Source organism: Pecten maximus, chromosome 5 (assembly GCF_902652985.1).
Source record: "Pecten maximus chromosome 5, xPecMax1.1, whole genome shotgun sequence".
In the NCBI taxonomy this organism is placed as follows: Eukaryota; Metazoa; Mollusca; class Bivalvia; order Pectinida; family Pectinidae; genus Pecten; species Pecten maximus.
In genome coordinates this window covers 26,544,202-26,554,354 of record NC_047019.1, presented here as the reverse complement: position 1 = coordinate 26,554,354, position 10,153 = coordinate 26,544,202, and the positions used below count along the sequence as shown (strand labels likewise).

General features: G+C 33.1%; 1 long non-coding RNA gene across 1 annotated transcript; it reads right to left on the bottom strand.

Moving 5' to 3' along the window:
- Window positions 1–3,147: 3,147 nt before the first annotated feature.
- LOC117327688 lies at window positions 3,148–9,764 on the bottom strand. Its single transcript, XR_004532709.1, has 4 exons — window positions 9,640–9,764; window positions 8,754–8,997; window positions 4,971–8,634; window positions 3,148–3,538 (listed from the first exon to the last, which is right to left on the bottom strand). It is a non-coding gene; the product is annotated as an uncharacterized LOC117327688 (long non-coding RNA).
- Window positions 9,765–10,153: the final 389 nt, after the last annotated feature.

Below are 10,153 nucleotides of genomic sequence, written 5' to 3'. Positions count from 1 at the left end.
ATTATTTTTGTCTCTGCTGTATCTAACTCACAATTCGTGCCTATATCTTTTTTTGTCTTCAGTACAATCGTCTTAATATTGGATTTCAAAAGAACGTCAGGTACATGTGAAATCAAGTACGTAGAACTTCTAAAAAATAAACCATCGAGGAAAGCTTTACAAGAATACCAACCTGTAAACGAAACCGAAATTTTAACTCGAATTCGATAAAACGATAGGGAAACATGACAAGTATTTAAAAACAAGCACGGATGATAACATCACATTCCGAAAGGGTACATCGCTTCATCAAAGACACTCTTCGGGTCGCCAATTCAAATCTAGCTAATGTCACGTTCCAAAATAGAAACGGGTCGATGTCATCAAAACGACGAAGCATCGAACAGTTTCACATATCACACAAGGGAAAGGAATACCCCCTAATGACGACCTGAACTTGACCTTCAAACTTTCCTAGTTGTCCCTTTTTAAAGATGGATTGTTTGTATACACTTGGCTAGAATACAATTGTTACAGTACAGTTTGTATAATGAAGTTTCAAAATAGTATCTACAGAGTTCATGTTACATATCAAATCAATAGCTGGACCTGATAAGCGCTCCTGGTCTAGCTGATTTAAGACATGTAAAACTTCCATATAAATCCTAAATGACCTTGACATTTCCTTAAACGAAACACATGTTATTAATGAATAAAAATCGTTCAAACTTTGCACCAACTGTACGACTCGTGTCTTATCTCGATTCAGCTTCTGTCTAATCGATTTTTTAGATAAATTCACGGCATGGTGCCCTGTCTACTTCCCAATTGTATCCCTTATCACAAGTGTAAAACCAGTCATTAAAGTGGTGTGTTTCACACCTGCCTCAGAAAACAAATACTGCATAAACCAGCTTTATGTTTTCTTTGTTTCTGTTGAGTAATCAATTATGTTGTGAATTAGTATCGTTCGAAAAAAGAATAAGATTTTTTTTGTGTTCTACCTTTTTTAGTTCCCCGAAACCGTTTTTTTTTTTTTTTATCGTGGATGTATCTGCATATATAAACATATTTTATGGAACCGTTACCACAACACTTATCACTTTCCTATGAGTGTCGGTTAACCTTTCTTTTGATAATTATTTCTTTTCGTTAACTCTATCGCTCTTGGTATTTTTTTTCACCCTTAGCTTGCCACCACCAACCTTCTTCAAAATAACCTTTACCGTTCATAGCTAGCTATCTGTACCACCAACCTTCTGTAAAATTAACTCCTACCTTTCTAAGCTAGCTATCTGTACCACCAACCTTCAGTAAAATGAACCACTACCATTCTAAGCTAGCTATCTGTACCACCATCTTTCTGTAAACTGAACCACTACCATTCTTTAGTATTCTTAAATCGGGTCGACAATGTTAAACAACGGTTGATTGATTATTTACCAAGAAATAGGTATTAACGGAATGTAGATTTTGAAAACGTCATGACAGATTTTGATCAATCGCGAGCTTTTACCCTTGAAAAGTGTCTCCTCTATGTATTTCCCACTCTTTAACCTCACTTTCTAAAGTTAAGAGATGCGTGTAGGTCCTTGTGATGACCGGGTTTATCTTACCAAAACAAGAGAACGTCGATATACGTGTATGTATAAGTGAATTTTGTCGTGAATTTTTAAAACACCAGCAAGGTGTACATTCTGAGAAAGGAATCATGATAATGATTAATAATATGATTGCCATGACCTATGTTTAGAATTTGAGGTAAAGTGCTTTAACCGGGTATTGGCATACCAATGGTAACAGGTAACACATTTACACTTTAAGATATACATTGAAAAATCATTCTGTTCAAGTAGCAACTATATCAACTTTAACAATATATCAACTTACAACAAAACCAATATGGAAAGCATATCACTAAACGCAGAAGCGTGATTATTTCATTTCCTTATTATTATTAATATATAGCTAGATGTCAACCATTGGGAAAAAATATAACCCTACCATTTCAAAAAAAAAAAAAAAAGAAAGAAAGAAAGAAAAAAAAGCTGTTTGACCACACTCATGATGATTACATTGAGAAATATTAATATATATTCACTGTTGATATAAGTAATCGTGTTGAATCGTAACAGTACCTGACATTTTAACCAGATTATATCGATGAAGTAAAAGGCTACCATTCACTGCTCTTTGTTTTAATTTTGGTTGATATTTTGCTTTCGTGGTATCGATTTTTCTGTCAGTATTTGTTCATGTGTTTTTACTCCCTTGTTTTAAACACAGTCTGTGACTAACTCTGTGTCTAATACGGATATTTATGGTATACATGCTCAGACACAATGTTAATCGTTTCTTTATCTTAAGGCACATAGATAACACCTTGTAATACTATTCTGTTACTGGTGATATGTTTCATGTAGCCGCATACAAATCCATTTAATATTATTTTACAAGATAATTAGGGAGACACAGAAGGAAGCACGTCTATGAAATTTCGTAATGTTTTGAATTATTTTGTAATTGGATTGTTAGGCGAAAAAAATCAAAATATTTAACATACATTCGGTAAAAACTTAAACGTTATGGTAATAAAACATTTTATTTAATTCAATTTTTGAAAATGAATTTGATGATATAAACAAAAACGACACAGGCGCATTTATAGATCATTTATCAAATAACTAATAATAAAAAAAATAAGTAAAAAAAAAATCTATAATTATAGATCGAAGGGTAACAGCGTCATTAAACGATATAATTTATTATATGGTCATGTTTTGATTACATTATAGTTTATTGATGTTGACTTACAAAATGATCTAATCTGAAATCATTAAACAACAAACGTATTAACAAAACCACACCTCTCTGTACTCTTTACAAATTAAAGAGAAAACCAATAGCAATCCACTTATCCTTATTATTTGCATTATAAACAAGCAGAGGTAGTTGATTTGTGATATTGACACGCTTTGACTATTTTCAGCAACAAAATTTTATATTTTCTTCATGGCGTCACTTCAACAGTAATTTGTTAAATTTCAAAATGAGTCTGTTTTCCTGTTTGATTTTTTTGACGTTAAAATGATCATAAATAACATTTTGATATCAGTAAATATTTGGTTGTAGGACATGAACATGTCTCGGTTCATAGTGTTTTCTCGTGTTCACATAACCTCATATTCACATCAATAGAAGTCTATAACTGATAATTGAATATAACATAAAATAACAGTGCAATCATGTAATATTGATTTTCAAAATCGATCCGTCAAGACAAGACACGTTGTGATGGTATTAGTAAAGGTACGTACACAGTTCTGATACAAATTAAATTTAAGTGATATTGATTTGTTTTCATTGCTATTTATTATTTAACACCACTAAGCAATATAGAGTAAACATTGTACATTTATACTGTTCAGTTCCATAACTAGAAAGTATCAGATAACTGATATAACGTAAATAATTAACGGTACACACGTGTAACATTCGGAGCTATGAGGACAGGTAAAGTCTGTAATTATGATATTTTCCACCAGGTGATTGATGTTTTCTATAAACATATAAATAAACAAGTGCTATTCTACTACCACAATGTCAAAGAAATAGAAAGATAAATCTTTGAAATAATAAAAAGTCTATGTTAATAATTCCTTAACTATAAGTATTTTTTCAAATTATAGTTAGAAAGGGTCACTGTACGGCAATATCTAAAAATAGTAACGTTCCTTTTTTGACAAAATATTTTTTCATAAATTCATATATTTCTTGGTTACGTTGACTCTACCTGTTGATAATATAACCCAAATTCCACCGATAGAATGTCCATATATAGTCATTATAATCTTAATACCACCAATATAATGTCCATATATAGTCATTATAATCTTAATCCCACCAATATAATGCCCATATATAGTCATTATAACCTTAATCCCACCAATAGAATGTCCATATATAGTCATAATAACCTTAATCCCACCAATAAAATGTCCATATATAGTCATTATAACCTTAATCTCACCAATAGAATGTCCATATATAGTCATTATAACCTTAATCCCACCAATAGAATGTCCATATATAGTCATTATAACCTTAATCTCACCAATAGAATGTCCATATATAGTCATTATAACCTTAATCCCACCAATAGAATGTCCATATATAGTCATAACTTTAATACCACCAATAGAATGTCCATATATAGTCATTATAACCTTAATCCCACCAATAGAATGTCCATATATAGTCATAACTTTAATACCACCAATAGAATGTCCATATATAGTCATTATAACCTTAATCCCACCAATAGAATGTCCATATATAGTCATTATAACCTTAATCCCACCAATAGAATGTCCATATAAGTCATAATTTAATACACCAATAGAAGTCATATATAGGTCATTATAACTTAATCCACCAATAGAATGTCCATATATAGTATTATTAACCTTAATCCCACAATAGAATGTCCATATATAGTCATTATAACCTAATCCCACCAATAGAATGTCCATATATAGTCATAACTTTAATCCCACCAATAGAATGTCCATATATAGTCATTATAACCTTAATCCCACCAATAGAATGTCCATATATAGTCATTATAACCTTAATCCCACCAATAGAATGTCCATATATAGTCATAACTTTAATCCCACCAATAGAATGTCCATATATAGTCATTATAACCTTAATACCACCAATAGAATGTCCATATATAGTCATTATAACCTTAATCCCACCAATAGAATGGCCATATATAGTCATTATAACCTTAATCCCACCAATAGAATGTCCATGCATAGTCATTTTAAGACAATCAATATATCTACAATAAGGAGCGTGGCTTTAGCATTGTTTATCTTTTTCTGTATAAAATGTTGCCATGATTATTCAATTCATTGTCATATTATTTGTCACTTCGAGCACACTTCGAATAAAGAAGCTTGTAAACATTTAAACAAACTTACCTTTCCTTAATAAATTACGTCCGGTATAACATCCAATAAAATCTAGTTTTAAACGTCCTATTCAACTTTCCCACATCCTTTACTGTACCGAATTCTCAAGGCTCCATTTGTGAACACCGGAGGTACCGATAGCATTAAACTCCTACGTGTATTTGTTTGTACGTTAAAAGTCTTGTTATAGACCGGATTCCTGTGGCACTACTTGCATGCGCAAAGGTAGGTATACTTGGTAAACTAGTGTCCCCTCTACCACAGTGACCTGATGGCTGGACCCCAACCAGAATCAATAGAAACCCTAGGGAGAAAGAAAAGGAAGTCCCTTGTGCCGTCCTGTCGTTCCTACGTTGATAATAATATCAATACATACACTGTGGGGCTTATCGGCGTGTTATCCATTAGCCATACAGACAAGGACAGATAAAGACTGGGGAACTACAGGTAAAAATCCTTATGGTACAGGTATGCAAACCGAACTTGTGTCATAAAATAAATATAACAAACAACGTAGATAACACTTTGAGGAGAAGAAATAGGGCTTAAATGTCTGAACAATTGGCCAATAAACATGCTTGTGTGGGCCTATTGATATGGCCGTTGTTTTATTTGATAGATATGACATGGTGTAGAGATATTTGGTTTTCTTTTCTGTATGTTTGCTCAAACACTGATGTTCTGTATTTATTGGGTACATCAATGTGGCGCTGAGGTTCACAGCAATACGGATTCTAAAATTGAATTTGTAGATGTAGCAAAATATTTGATCTTATGTCAGTTTCGATTCCATGGGGCATCAGGAAGCCAGTTTGAAAATGATCATTTTAACGGGGATCTATTCAGTCTAAATAAGTCTCACAATGAACGTTTTTAACATCATAAAATATAATTTTCCAAACATTCAGAAAGATTGTCTCAAACTGATATGAAATCCAAAATGACGATATTTTGACTCCAAACTTCATCCTATCTGACATCAAAATTAGTGTAATACTATGATGTTGTGACGTCATAATTAATGCAGAAATCTGTTTTTGTCCGATGTGTTTAATAACGGTATATAGTTAATACCTTAACATTATGATAGTATGACAATGACAACATAGTCGCTATGTATGATAAGATAGACTAAACAAAAACGTAGGATATACAAAATGTACATATCGGAATAGCAAATATAGAATTCAAAATAACAAATTATGTTTTTCAAAGAAAGATGACAAACATTTACTCTTCAGATTTAAACATATATATGAATCATAAAAGGAAATTATCTGTAGGTTACACGTTATTTCCGGTAGTGGGGTTTATTTTATTTGGTAAGTTTGGTTATTACGAAATACAATGAATTTTCCTTAAAATTTAAGATTTAAGAAGTATATACATGTACAAATATTAATGTATATACCCGTATTATATGAGTATAATTCTGAAGTAATTGCCGATCCTAAAACATATATTTCTGATTTTGTGGATAGATTATTGTAACACGTCATTTTAAACAACCACAGAGTAAGTTGTCTTTTTATGATAATATCAATAGGTTGCCCTAGTTGTAAGGAAATTCGATTCATTGTTTCCCTTGTTTTCAAGGAAATATGACAATTTGGTTCCTAGTCGTGATGTAGTCCACACATATACCATGCCATACATAACAGGTGTAATGAACTGTGTAGGTTCAAACATTTCTCACTGATGAAAAATGATGACATATAGACACATGTCTTAATATTGTTTCCATTCTTTTGTTTATGTATCCAAGTGGTCTTCCTCGAACTTAGTAAGTCACTGTGAAGTATTGTTCGGAGCGTTTGTCTTTCTCTCATTGTCTGTTTGTTTGGGTAGGAATCTAAAAGTTGTCATTATGTCATGTTATTTTTTCTGAAAGTCTATACGTTCTTAACCACTGCCATTCTGGCTAAAAGCCTCACACTGAAAGAATTAAGTTGCAAAAGTAAGGATTTTACACGTTTTTTTCGCGGCCAGGTATGGAAGCCATGCCATTTCACCTGAAAGAGAATTTTCGCGATACTTTTAAGTATGTTTCGGTCAGATACGATATTCGAATTGATGAAAACTAAACTGACATTCCAAATCTCGTTATTTTTCTATATTGATATCGTTGATAATATACAAACATAAGTTTATATTGATGTCAAAATAGTTAATTTATCAAACCAAATAAGATGCAGTTTGCTTTTGTTTCTGAAGGCTTTCCTGTATAACTTAGTTTAATACCGTATTATAGAATACACGTATACCCTATGTTTCTGTAATTTAAAGTGGTGATTCATCAACAAATCGAAATTAAAGGTAAAATTGTCCAGAGGCACAATATATCTCTCTTCGGCATTGTAACGGTGTATCCATGTCCTTAGGGGCAAATAACTTCGATACAATAGAAATGTAAATGTACAAGATATCAGTTAAATCAAATAGTCTACTGATGATTGTGTGTCCAATTCTCTTCGATACATTTCATTCATTTGATACGTCAATATGTCAATTATCATGTTATATAACTTAAATATCAATAACAAATCAAAATTAAAGGTAAACAATGTCGTCACTATTTGTGTGTAACATCGGGCCACAGATTTGTGAAGAATACTGATTTGAAGAATCGAAGGTTTTAACATCCGAGCCATTTCGAAGAATCAGATATTGTTTTTTTAAACATGTCTTGTTTTCAACGGTGCGCCCTGCATTTGCCGACTTTATTAGATCAACAGTCGTGTCGTTTAATGTTTTAAGTCTTTGACCTCCTGATAGAGAGAACTGAAGTAGAAATATACTTCCTGAACGTTATCTACGTTACAATGCGCAGACACTAAACTGACCTGCAATGTGCAAGGGTTATCACAAAATCACGTCACCTCCACTGGTGTTCTTAAATTCCTACCTATGAGTAATACCAAACTTGTGTTGTTTGTATAAACAACAGATAGGTTCAAAACTATGTTTATATCTTATGTAATATTACATCGTCATATGTTTTATCAAATATATTGAGATCAATAAAGAATTATGCAAGACAAAATTTTATTATCTTTGATTTATATATACTCGTCATCAGGGTGAGTACACCACTAACACAAATCCGGGTGTATTATTTGTGGTTCACCGTCCTGTTTTATGGTTAAGGAATAGAGAAATAAATGTCTTTCATTCCATGGTAGGGGATACGATTTATCAGTATTAATGACAGGTCAACATATTCATCTTCTACTATAGTTTGCGAGCTTTCGAAAACTTCTTCTTCTGTTGTCAACAATGATTTTTAACTACTGATCCTTCATGAAGGTATATTTTCTTCAGATTCAGACGATTATCAAAGTATAAGTTGAACAGTCAGGTAAGGTTCAATGTATTCAAATGCTCATATTAGTGGTTGGCATACAACCTTCATTAAACAAAGCTGATCAATAGAGAATAGAAAAAAGTTTACATATCAGTATCACTAACTGATCACCTGGGTACATATATAAATATAAAGTCAAGGTCACTTCTACCACAACTGATCGTAAATAAGACGTGAAAGTCAACAAATCCAGATGCCACTAACATGACCCCCAATATGGCCACCAATATGGCGTTATCACACAAATCGATGACATCAGTCACTCTTCTTCCATCATAGGCATTCTTCGCTTCGACTAGTGTAACGTATCTGCAATGCAAAGTATTCTCATTTTTAACAACATAAATATCTAATTTATTCCAAAGTACATAAAATTCATTATTGATTCTATAAAAGAATTCGTTTATGATGTAGTGTGCTGTACACACCTAGTAAGACACTGGGTACCAATCGTTGATTTGACGCTGACACCGCACCATGTGGTCCTCTTCAACATTCTCACGGAACTGCATGTCCCGGGGCAGCTGTTTGGTCACACCTACGGACAATTCCAGTCCATGCCTGAACAACCCCGTAACATTGGAGTGCATCTCTGAATAGACATCGGTCTCGAGATCCGGAAGGCTTTCAAAATGCTCGCTTGACCCGATATCGGGAAGACAGAGGGGGAAACTACAAAACACGATAAATGATTTATTTTAACAATGTCACTCAACAAATAAATTCCACTCACGGGTAATTACGACCACGGCCTTGTTACCTTCTTCAGCCGTAACTGTGGTCAGTCAGGGGCTACAGAGACTAATCTGGTTTGGGATTTGGTCACGTGACCCGAGGATTAATCTTAAGTCATGTGACTGAATGTACCATACATAATGTATGAGACAGCACATCCTTAAAACACAACAGCTTCACTTTATGTAAGTCATCTCCTCGGACAAAAGCCAAAATTTCCAAGTTATCCGTTCATTTCGGACATCGAAATTGACCTAATTATAACTCTCAATGCATATAAAACCGAATTTTTTCGAAGATGATCACAGAACAAAACAGTAAAGATGACAGACACACTACCGCACTTATCACTTTAACTTAGAATATCAGCATACGTTTGAGATCATAGGCATGTAGGATATTGAGTCAGTTTCCAAATCAAACATCTCTGTTTCATATGAAGTGACGCGTTATGATGAAGTTAAAAACTTATTGTATATAGACATATTTCAATATGTCCTTGCCAAACAGAACTAATGGTTATCGCCGTATGGACAAAATTAACCTGGACACGAATGTCTAATTATAAATATTACTTACGAGTTCTCTGTTCCTGAAACATGGACACCTTGGCTGATCATCAGTCTTTGGTTTGGTTTCCAATTCAGTGTGCATACGCGAACCCGGTACCAGTGTTGATTTTAGAAAAAAATAATTAAAATAGATTAAATAGCATTTATCCATCGGAATTGACAATTGTCCTCGATTCACAATTGGTTAAATTCCCTCTAGATATCTCATCAGGATTATCATCATTTATAATGTATATTATAACATTTGTTTAGGCCGATATTGATTTCTTGATTACAGGATAACAGCCGTCCGATACAATTGTACGTGTAACAATTTCTGAATTAATATTTACATGTTTTCCATTAGTGTGTGATTTGTACAATACTGTAAGGATTACACACCAATTAGAATTGTCACAGACCGATCGCCTAATACAGATTTCCAAAAAATCACGATACATATTCTAATATACAAATTCGATATTTCAGAGTCTTCCATGCCCAAAGATGGTTCATTACTCGACTAATCCTGACAGGAACCG